The sequence below is a fragment of the Anolis sagrei genome, chromosome 3 (genome assembly GCF_037176765.1).
Source record: "Anolis sagrei isolate rAnoSag1 chromosome 3, rAnoSag1.mat, whole genome shotgun sequence".
NCBI lineage: Eukaryota > Metazoa > Chordata > Lepidosauria > Squamata > Dactyloidae > Anolis > Anolis sagrei.
In genome coordinates this window covers 15,382,285-15,394,807 of record NC_090023.1, presented here as the reverse complement: position 1 = coordinate 15,394,807, position 12,523 = coordinate 15,382,285, and positions in this window count along the sequence as shown.

Sequence of the window (12,523 nt, the reverse complement as noted above, 5' to 3'; positions counted from 1 at the left end):
GTTATCACTGTCCCAATTCTTATCAGAGTTTACTATTAGCAACTTTTAATTATAGTCCACTGCAAGTCTTAATATTATACTGGTGTCGCCAAAACTATTAGCTCCATCCATACAGCCTTCCATCCTTCCATTCATTCCCATACATCATATTAAATCCACATTTATCAAATCTGTACATTGAATTTCTTACTACACAGTTGATGGAGATGAGAGAGGGTCTTCTCCGTGGCTTTCCCTGGAATTGTAAAGATGTTTAACAGGATATCGGTAAGAGTGTCCCAATGCACATTGACACTCTCTAGTCAATGTCCCAATACATAGCAGGACTGATACACAATGAAGCCAATAAATGACAACAAAAAGCTAATTGGTCCCAAAGTGCATTGGTCTTCTTGTGCATCATTCTCAATCTGCATTGGTAATTTTGCCTATGTTGTGCTGGTACAGCTGTACCAGGAGCTCCTATTTTGTTTGCTTTGCATTGAATGTTTGTTGTAGTCCTAGGTTTCAGGGACTCTGCAGTTAGGTCACTTCTTTTGGCTGCAATCATAGGGAAAGCCACCTGTCAATTATAGTTAGGTTCCCTGGTCCTGCCTCCTTTTTGGGTTTTTGGAGGGAATATGAGCCTTTTTGAGTTCAGTCCACACAGAGAAGCTTTCCATGCAGGACATAATACCAAGTGCTCCTGTAGAAAGCTTCGTCTTCTACAGCTTGGCCGGGGAGATATACAGCCTACAGCTTGGCCAGGGTTATACAGCCCGCAGCTTGGCTGAGGATCATACAGCCTTACAGCTCCTTTGCTGAAGGACTTCAGCCAGCCACCACTGAAACCTGAACTCCTTTTTCCCTGGAAGTCTACAAAGCTCTGCTTGGCAAGGGTCGTTCGCGGAAGCCAGACGCAGTTGGTACCGGGTGCAGGGGCTCCACGCCAACAGAGGCAAGCACAGACTGCCCAGATTAGAAGTTAAGGATTTCCCCATTAGTTAATTACAATTAAGAAGATAGTGCCTGTCCCCTGTGGACAAGATTGAGAGAGCCAATAGACTGTTAAGAAAGCTTGAAAGTACCTGTTTGTTTTCATTAATAAAGAACATTGTTGAACCTTTAAGCAATCTAAAGACTTTATTTTGGGGAGGTCCAAGGGCCTTTAATCTGAGGCAGCCCCGGCGTCCCATTGGGCACACAGAATTTATGTCCTGTCTACAGTCTTATGCACAGGCCCAGCGTGCAACAGCACATACATAGTGACATAACAGCAGCCATTTATGCAATACAGATGGCACAGAACCATCCAATTTCTGCACCAGGACTCCAGCCATTGCCTTTTCTGTCGTCTTGTGTTCACATCAGGCAGAAAGATATCTTGGGATGGTTCCAGTCGATGTAATAATAAATAAAAATTCACTGCATTGAAAAGAGACAGTCACATGTATTTTTGCTCAGCAAGAGAGTATGGCTCCTTTATTGTTATAAGCTGTTAACAAGGGGTGTTCCAGCAGGCCCGTAGCCAGGATTTCGTTTCGGGGGGGGCTAAAAAATTTTCAGGGGGGATTTCGGGGGGGGCTGAGTTTCGGGGGGGGGGGCTGAGTCTGAGTGAAAGAGGGTCTAGCCTAGCAAACCTTTTGTATCATTACCCCAATACCCCCATACATATGGGATATATTGAGAATGGTGATCAAATCATGATATTAATAAACATAACAGTTTAAATAATGCACCAGTAAGGCCTTTTCGCGAACCACCATGAGAATTTCGGGGGGGGCTGAAGCCCCCCGAGCCCCCCCCCTGGCTACATGCCTGTGTTCCAGTGACCTCTCTGAGCGGATGGCTAACTCCCTTCACAGTGGTTTGCCCATAACGAGCTCCCCAAGGAGAAAATTCAATCTCCTCTTGCCCTTAGGCCTAGAAACATTTTTAAACACACCTTTTCCTCTTCCTACTTCCCAGCAAGTAAACTCAAGGTTATTAGGGTGTATGTGTTTTGCTTTTGACCCCAGATCAGCCTCCCGGGCTGGAAAACTGACCACTCCTTCCTAATGTCTTCCGGTGCATTCGCAAGAGTCGGCAGTATTGTGTCGATAAGGACACAAGGCAGTCACTTCAGAGCTGTTTAACTCCACAATGCTTTCTTTCTCCCGGAGCAATTTTTGTTTTTCTGTAATTATCAAGTAAACATGTTTCTGAGGCTTGGCAGCAGAGAGGTGAGCATTAAAAAAGCTCTTTTGTAACCAACCAAACTCTACCTTGTTGCCACAATGGCTATCCAGGTGCTTGTGTGTTCCTACAAGCTGATGTAGAGTTAATGCTGTTTGACACCACTAACTGGCATGGTTCAATGCTATGGAATCATGGGAGTTGTAGTTTTACCAAACTGCAAAACCCCAGATTCCATAGCACTAGGTTGTTGTAAGTTTTCTGGGCTGTATGGCCATGTTCCAGAAGCATTCTCTCCTGACTTTTTGCCTACATCTATGGCAGGCATCCTCAGAAATTGTGAGGTCTGTTGGAAACTAGGCAAGTGGGGTTTCTATATCCGTGGTCTGACCTCTGAGGTTGCCTGCCATAGATGTAGGCAAAACATCAGGAGAGAATGCTTCTGGAACATGGTCATACAGCCTGGAAAACTCACAGCAAACCAGTGATTCCGGCCATGAAGCCTTCAACGATACATTTAAATGAAGTAAAGTAAAATAACCAGGATCGTGCCTGTTGTAGGTTCCCAGAATATGGGAATTTTGTGGATACAGAGAAAGGCTTTGAAGAAAGCAAGAGACCCCAAGTCCTTTTCTGTGGGATAAACCTTAGGGGTGTTTTCCCCTGCAACAAACCTTGAAGGATTATTTTGATTTGGTTGTCTTGCTCAGCTAATTAAACGGGAACAAAAGGGCCCCAGTGCCAGAGACGGCTTTGTTGCATCTCTTTTGGTTTTGTCGGGAGCCCTTTGCTTTCATATGGACATCTCCTGCATTGCTGACGACCCTAATCCACCTGCGGCCTTTCTGATCCGCTGGTTTTCCAGGGCCCTTCAACTTTCTCCTGCTAACGGGAGGTTAATTGGAATCTTTGGAAAATCTCAAACCCTTTTCTGAAAAGATGTAAGTGGTTTTTGCAGCTTGCCCTAGTAAAGCAGGAGTTCATACAAGAGCATCTTTTTTCTGTTATAAGGGCTTTCTTTTCTCTTATTTTCTGAGCCCAAGGAAAGAAATATTCCCTTCTGGATGAAGAGGGTCATTTACGCATGCTACGTCTTTCTTCATGTTTTCATGGTGGGCTCAAAGCTGATTCTTTACTGCCTTCAGCATGCACTTTGTTCTGCACAAGAGAAGCAATTTCCAAGCAGCCAAGCCTGTTTGTTTCAGTAAAAGTGATGAAAAGCTATCCCGAGACACTCTTAAGACTGATCTATTTAAGCTCAGGTTGAGCATCTCTTATCCGGGATTCCAAAATCTGAAATTCAAAATTGTCTTCATGGGTGGCTGAGATAGCGACACCATTGTTCAGCATATTATTGGAGAACACAGAAATGTGGACCACTCAAACCACTACCATGTCAGACTACACAGAGGAGCCACTGAAATCCACAAGCATGTGGACCATTTCAACGGAAAGGAAGAAACCTTTTTGCACTTTCCCTTAGCTCTGTCTGGGAATTTGCACAAACCCAGAGCCCTGTGAACTCAGCACTTTTATCGTTCTGTATGGTACTGTTTTTATGATGTTATGCTTTATTGTGATATGTTTTTATTTGGTTTTGTTTTGATACTATCTTATTGTGTCATGTTTTTAACTTTGTGCTCTCTGGGCTTGTCCCATTGTAAGCCAGCCCAAGTCCCTTAGAGAAGATGGAGGTGGGGTATAAAAATAAAGTTGTTTTTGTTGTTGTTGTTGTTGTTGTTGTTGTTGTTATAAACCATGAAAATGAGCAAAATCTGGCTACCAGTATTAAAAAAATCTAAAATCATAACAACACTCAAAAACAGTGGAACTCCAGGCAAAAAACAATCAGGGATAGCTAATCACCTCTCAAAAAGGATTCTCCCAGGCAGTAAGAAGCCACACCTTGAAACTGTTAAGACATTAAACCAACCTGGACACAGCATATTATTTGAGAACACAGAAATGCTGGACCACTCTCACAACCACCATGTCAGGCTACACAGAGAAGCCATTGAAATACACAAGCATATGGACAATTTCAACAGAAAGGAAGAAACCATGAAAATGAACAAAATCTGGCTACCAACATTAAAAAAAACTCTAAAATTACAACAGCAAAACAACAGAGGGTAAACAATCAGGGACATCTAATCATCTCTCAACAAAAGATTGCCCCAGGCACTTCCAGGCCATCAAATGCTAATCAAGGTGGCCAATTGAAACATTCACACCTACCTTCAACAGACAAGAGTTTTTTCTCCCACCATGGACATTCCACAGATATATAAACCCAATTTTCCTAGTTTCCAACAGGCCTACCATAGATGCAGATGAAATGCCAGCAGGGAATGCTTTTGGAACATGGTCATGCAGCCCAAAAACTTATAACTACCTAGTGCTATGGAATCTGGGGTTTTGCAGTTTGGTAAAACTACAACTCCCATGATTCCATAGCATTGAGCCATGCCACTCTCCTTCTTCTCTTGCCACTATCTCCTCCCCCTTTGAAGATGAAGCAATGTAATCTCTGTGAGGGATGGGGTAACTTCCTCTTTAAAGGTATTTTTAATTGCCCTGGCTTGTTGGCCATGCAGTCATTCTCCATTTTGGCCCTTTCTCTTCTGCCTTTGTCTTCCTTCCAGTGAGGACGCATTTTGTCATTCCCCTGACAAAATGTAGCTGCATATTTTATCCTTTTACCTTCCTTGGAATATAGCTTAGTAAGCAAGTTAGCTACAAGATCCTTTTCTATCAAGAATGGATTTCTTTTTACTTCAATAAATATATTTTTGAACCTAAAGTTGTGGCTCTGCAATCTGGTGCCATCCTGTTGAATTAAAGCTAATCGTAATTCACACGCGTAAGTTTCTGCTGGTTATAAACTGTGCTTCTAGCTTGGAATCACCCCAAGTGAAGGTTATTTTGAACCTAACAGCTTCTATTCCAAACAGTGTATACAGTGATACCTTGTCTTAAGAGTTTAAATCATTCTGTGACTGAGCTCTTAACTCAAAACATTCTTATCTCAAAGCTTACCTATCCAAATGTATCTCCCCTTATGAACCACCTTGGAGATTAAGATCTTCTGGGGAGGCCCTGCTCTCGGTCCTGCCTTCTTCACAGGCACAACTGGTGAGGACAAGAGACAGAGCCTTCTGAGTGGTGGCCCCTCGGCTGTGGAACTCCCTCCCCAGTGACATTAGATCAGCCTCCTCCCTCCTGACCTTCAGAAGGAAAGTGAAAATGTGGCTTTGACATCAAGCTTTCGGAGAATAACTGCAGTGCAATAGATGAACTGGTGGATACAAACTATGTGCAATGATTACTGGAATGGCTCCAGATTATGATTATGGTTGGTGTGGCTCTGAGAATGCTTGTCACAGATGCAGGCAAAATGTCAGGAGAGAATGCTTCTAGAACATGGCCATACAGCCCGAAAAACCTACAACAACCCAGTGATTCTGGCCATGAAAGCCTTCGACAATACAGAGATTGTGATTTTTAAAAATGTTTTAATGTGTATTAATTTTAATTTCAATTTAAATGTTTATTTTAATTATATGTTGTGTCAAGGCCACCTTGACACAATATATAATTAAAATATGTAAAGCCACCTCGATTCCCCTTTGGAGTTGAGAAGGGCAAGATATAAATATGGTAAATAAATAAACAAATTCAACAGTTTAACCTGTTGCACCACAGTGGCTCCATAAAATAAAGGGGGAAAGAATCAATTGCACCAAATGTTAAGTATTCATTCACAGATGGTGCATCTACAGTATAGAATTAATGCAGTTTAAACCCACTTTAACTACCATGGATCAATGTTATGGAATCATGAGATATGTAGTTTGTTGAGACATCAATGCTCTTTGGCAGAGAAAGCTACAGACCTGCCACAATACCATAGCATTGAGCCATGGCAACTAAAGTAGTGTCAACTTGCATTAATTCTAGAATGGACATAGACCAGACTTTCTAAGAAATATGGAAGAAGTTGAGAATATCTTTTGCTAAAAAGGCATCTAAGGTGCTATTTGGTCCTCTGGCATATGTCTTCAAAGTCCAGTAAAACTTTTAAAATTTATTTATTTAATTAATTAATTTACTTTACTTGTATACTCTTCTCAGCCAGTTAGGCGACTCAGAGCGGTTAACAATAAAAAGTGGCAAAAATTCAATGCAACACATACAGCCATTTAAAAACAATTGACACATTAACACACTAAGCAATTACCATCAGTGACCATCAATGGCATCAATAACAATTCGATAGCGTCTCATAACTAAAATCATAATCCAAGTTCGTTGTCTGTTGTTCCGATTCCTATAATTCATTGTGATTCATTGCACTGCCTATTCAAATGCCTGTTCGAATAACCAGGTTTTAAGTCTCTTCCGAAATGCCATCAATGAGGGGGCTGATCTGATGTCTATGGGTAGGGCGTTCCACAGCCGAGGGGCCACTACCGAGAAGGCCCTGTCCCTCGTCCCCGCCAACCATGCCTGAGTTGCAGGCGGGATCTAATCACCTCTCAACAAAAGTTTGCTCCAGGCACTGTCAGGCCATTATATGCTAATCAAGGTGGTCAGTTGAAACATTCACACCTAGCTCCAGCAGACAAGAGTCCTTTGTCCCACCCTGGTCATTCCACAGATATATAAACCCTTTTTCCTAGTTCCAACAGACCTCACTACCTCTGAGGATGCTTGCCATAGATGCAGGCGAAACGTCAGGAGAGAATGCCTCTAGACCATGGCCATATAGCCCGAAAAAAACCTACAACAACCCAGTGATTCTGGCCATGAAAGCCTTCGACAATACTTTTAAAATTTGTTTCACAGCAATAATACACGAGCCACCAGATGGCAACCTTGGCTAGCAAAATTAAGGAGGATTGATCAAAGAGAAGAGGAAAACCTTTAAATAACTAGCATGTGTTTTCTAATTGGGAAAGATAAAACTTCCACCATTTTTTTTTTTTGCAAGATCAAAAGGACTGAAACACCCATAAATGGTGGATCCCGCTGGTATCTTTAAAAGTTCATTATTTGCACATAGGAAAACATGTAATCAAACCCAAAAAGTTGAGATTTTAATGTTATTAGCACTTCAGAAGTTTGAAAGTTGCTTACATCCTTGAAAGATTAATTATTCAAGATATTAATATCAGCAGGAGGCTATTATTAATAGTAATTAATTTGGTACAGCTGATGTATTAACTTGAGAATGTTATGAAATTTAACATGAAACTGGCAATCTTCAGCGATATTTTTCTAAGAGTACGTTTCATTGAACATAGTGGGTGTTGCTTCAGACTAAACATCCAAAGGATTACATTTTAAAACATCATTAATGAGAAACTATATATTCTGAGAGTATTCAGTCTTGTGCTACTAAATTAACTGATCTTGGTGATCCTAATAAATCTGATCTGAACAATAAATTATTACTTTAAACCCAGTCATAATTAATTTTAAACACACATGTTGCGTTCACTATATTTTAATCTTTGTTCTGTGTATTTTAAAATATGTGTCTGTAGAAATATGTTTTAATATATGGATTTATTTTGTTTAATGTTTATTACGATTATGATTCTAATAATATAAATATAAATACTTTATTTATATTCTGCTCTATCTTCCCGAGGGGACTCAGAGTGGATTACAGAGTATATATACGGCAGAGTACATATACGGCCTTGAAGTGAATGGTTGGACTCTGAAGGAGCTGGGGGTGGTGATGGCCGACAGGGAGCCAACCCCGACCGAGACTGCCTTCCACCTGGAAACCAATGCCCTCACTGCGGAAGAAGATGCAGAGCAAGAATAGGGCTCTACAGCCACATACGGACCCACAAGAACACTGGAAGGCAATCATCCTCGGAAAGCGAGGGATCGCCTAAGTAAGTAAATAAGTAATAAGTCAAACTTGATGACAAATGGCAATAGCAATAAGCAGGCATGTATCCAGGGGGGGGGGAGCTTGAGGGGCTTCACCCCCCCCCCCCCCGAAATTCTCATGGTGGTTCGCGAAAAGGCCTTACTGGTGCATTATTTAAACTGTTATGTTTATTCATATCATGATCTGATCACCATACTCAATATATCCCATATGCATGGGGCTATTGGGGTAATGATACAAAAGGTTTGTTAGGCTAGACCCTCTTTCATTCAGACTCAGCCCCCCCGAAACTCAGCCCCCCCAACCCCCCCCTGAAATTTTTTAGCCCCCCACCCCGGAAACAAAATCCTGGCTACGGGCCTGGCAATAGGGACTTTATATGATACTCTCAATGCATCAGGGAGCTCCATTTACACCAGTGGTTCTCAACCTGTGGCTCCCCAAATGTTTTGCCCTTCAATGCCCAGCTGGTAAACTGGCTGGGAGTTGTAAGCCAAAACACCTGGGGACCCACAGGTTAAGAACTACTGATCAACACTCAGTAAGGCTATATTTGTCATTTTTACAATCCACTACAACATGGTCGTGCAATCAATGGTAAGTTCTCTGTTTGGGCATCAACAGTTGGCCAGAGTTGCCATCTGATGATACCAGCCCCAAAGGAAAAAGCCAAGAGGGAGAGAGAGAAATTAGAGAAGATGCCAGCAAAGGCTGAAAGCTGGTTTGTGATGACAATGGGATTTAGACAGCATCTCTTTGGAACCCAGGAAATGAAAAGAATCTGGGTAATTCAAAAGATGACCTTTTCTAAAGCTAAGCAAATAGAGTTGGAAGTGCAATGTTTCTCAGAAATGGTCTCATGGTGTTTTAATCACTGTCGCTCATAAGGTGAATGAAAAGCTTTAATCACCACTGAGTAAACAGCAAGTGGTAGTTCTTTTGTAATGAGTTTTATACTGAAGTTTTAAGGCAACCCATGGCAACAGTTGAAGGATACAAGCATCTCATACATGAAGAAAAATGGCCAAAAGCCTTCCTTCCATACAAGGTAGGTTCAATAGAGTCTGATTGTACATTTGCAAGCAATACATGGATTGATGTGCCCTCTTCCTTGGATTTTGGTGTCCATTAGACAAAAGAACACAGTTGGCATATTACAATTTTTGGGGGGAAGAGGGATGCAAATGTATACATAATGTAATTCATATCTGATCTCCTGGGAAACAACCTGCAAACATTAAATGAGCTAGTATGATACAGGGGTTTTGATACTGAGTCCCCTTTGGGGAGATAAAGTGGGTTAGAAATAAATATAGTAATAACTTGTTCCACAAATACTATCTGCCTGCAACAAAAAACTGGTGGGATCACAAGCCTGAAAAAGTTACAAAAAATGAGCACATCAAACTACTCTGGGACTTCCCAGTTCAGACTGACAAGTAACCTACGGATGTGAGAGCTAGATCTTAGGGAAGGCTGAGCGAAGGAAGATCAATGCTTTTGAGCTGTGGTGTTGGAGGAAAGTTCTGAGAGTGCCTTGGACTGCGAGAAGATCCAACCAGTCCATACTCCAGGAAATAAAGCCCGACTGCTCACTGGAGGGAAGGATACTAGAGACAAAGTTTAAGTACTTTGGCCACATCATGAGGAGACAGCAAAGCCTAGAGAAGACAATTATGCTGGGGAAAGTGGAAGGTAAAAGGAAGAGGGGCCGAAGATGGATGGATGGCATCCTTGAGGTGACTGGACTGACCTTGAAGGAGCTGGGGGTGGTGACGGCTGACAGGGAGCTCTGGCGTGGGCTGGTCCATGAAGTCACAAAGAGTAGGAGACGACTGAATGAATGAACAACAAACTCCTGACCTCACAATCATGTTAAAAAACCAAGTATGGATTGTTGATGTTGCAATCCCAGGCGACAGCAGGATTGAAGAGAAACAACTAGAAAGGCTGACACGATGTGAGGATTTAAAGATCGAACTGCAAAGACTGTGGCACAAACCAGTAAAGGTGGTACCAGTGGTGATTGGCACACTGGATGCAGTGCCTGCACTTAAACACAATTGGTACTGACAAAATTAACATCTGCCAGCTACAAAAGGCCACCCTTTTGTATGCATTATTCGCCGATACATCACACAGTCCTAGACACTTGGGAAGTGTCTGTTGTGTGATCCAATACAACAGCCAGCACAGTGGTCTTGTTTCCGGGGAAAGAGAGGATTTAATACACTATGTGTTACATTGCCCTTTGTATAATGGCCTTTGAAACAATCTTCTGGGAGTCCTTTTGGAAGAAAGGGCAGCATGGTAACAGTCAGCAGTTGTCTGTGACTTGTTAGCAGACTATTGCAAAAATATAACATTAAAGGTAGCCACATTTGCAGCTGCAGCCCAAAAAATCTGAGCTAAATTAGTAAAGTCCTCAGCAGAGACTAGAAATGGAAATGGTTTGGGATGGTACAAATCAGACATTTGTGATTGTTATCATGTCACTGCTACTATAATGTTAAAGAGCCAGTATATGCAATAAGTTTCAATATATATATTGGAAGGTGCTTATTGTACTTTTAAAGGTTGTATATTATGTCATGTCATGGCCTATGGCTGGTACCATAAACCATCCATTCATTCAATAATAATACTTTATTTGTACCCCATCACCATCTAACTGAAGGGATTCGGTGTGGCTCACAAAAGTACCCAAAAGTGTGAGCACACAAAATACAATAGGTACATAAACAATATCACAATAACATAAGAAACTATCTTTCAAAAGCTCATATCTTAACTCTTTCTATATATATTTCATATTTTCCAATTACATGAGCCAATTTACAATTATTGAAAGAAGCTTGTCTTAGAAGGAGTCCAAAATGAACAAACAAAAACTAATTTAACTGACACCAGCTATTTTTTCCCCTAACTTGATTAATTCCAATATAATTCCTTTGGCTACATAAAAACTTTCCACTCTCCCAATGGCCAAACCACAATTTTAGAAGTATGAAAAACTAAAACCAGCTAGGCCGTTTTTAATGAGCTTTACTTTGGAAGAAAGAAAGGAGACATGAGCACAGCAGTCAAGGAACAGCAAAACAAAAACAAAAACAGTTAAGTAAAAATAAAAAGCTTTCAGCCGCAAGATGTCCAAGCATCTCTTGAAAGGGATCCTGTAGTCATGGGATGCAGAAAACAGAAACAGGAATAACATTGTGTTTTTCATTTTTATTTTTTGGCAATTATCGCTTAATGGCAGAAATGCCTTGCTTTGACAGCTTTGTTTTTAGTGAGTACAAAAGGAGATATATATGGGGAAGAAACTGATAATAATAAAACAAGAAAACTATTATACTGTAATTTGTATTGTCTTCTGCATTGACTGGAGAAATTGCAGTGGTGTCAACTAGGCTTGGTTGATGCAAAAGAAATGGTTCGAAACCCGTTTCGGATGTAGAGGACTCGGGTGGTTCGATTCTAAAGTCAATTCCGATTTTCACAGAAAAAAATGTTCAAAACTTATCAAAACTTCAGAGACTTTCGAATCCTTTTGTTAATGGTTTGAAAGTGTTATTTCCTGTTTCATTGGGTGGTCTTTACTTTAAGAGTAGTTGTTTTACTCCAGAAGCGGGGGAAAGCAAGTGGAGGAAATTCCTTCCTTCTCTGGTTTAAAACTGGCTTCTCTGGCTTTAAAACTGGCTTCTCTGGCTCGAGCCAAGGCCAGGAAATTCCTTCCTTTTCTGGTTTAAAACTGGCTTCTTTGGCTTGAGCTGAGGCCAGGGACTAGAAGTGGGGAAAAGCAAGCAGAGGAAATTCCTTCCTTCTCTGGTTTACAACTGGCTTCTCTGGCTTGAGCCAAGGCCAGGAAATTCCTTCCTTCTCTGGTTTACAACTGGCTTCTCTGGCTTTAAAACTGGCTTCTCTTGCTTGAGCCAAGGCCAGGAAATTCCTTCCTTTTCTGGTTTAAACTTGCTTCTCTGGCTTGAGCCGAGGCCAGGGACAAGAAGCGGGGAAAAGCAAGCAGAGGAAATTCCTTCTTTCTCTGGTTTAAAACTGGTTTCTCTGGCTCGAGCTGAGGCCAGGGACCAGAAGCTGGGAAAAGCTTAATTATTTCCGACTCACTTCATGAGTCGTAACAAAAATGGCAGAAAAAGCTTTGGAAGGGTAAAGGAACTTCTGGTTTTCTTAAAAACTTTGAAATCGCTTCAAAAAGGTAATTTTTCCAACTTTATTCCAAATTACAAAGGTTACGACTGTACCTAATCATGCCTAGTGTCAACATGTGGTTTGTTTCCATAGTCCACATGAATACCAAAATCCCATGCTCATTTTGCCAAAAAATGGACCCAGAAACCCATGACTCTGAGGGTGCCCAGAAATGGAGTCCATGACGACCTTTCCCCCAGTTTTAGGAAACTTCCAAGTGAAGAAGACTCAGAAACTGCAGCTGGTACAAAA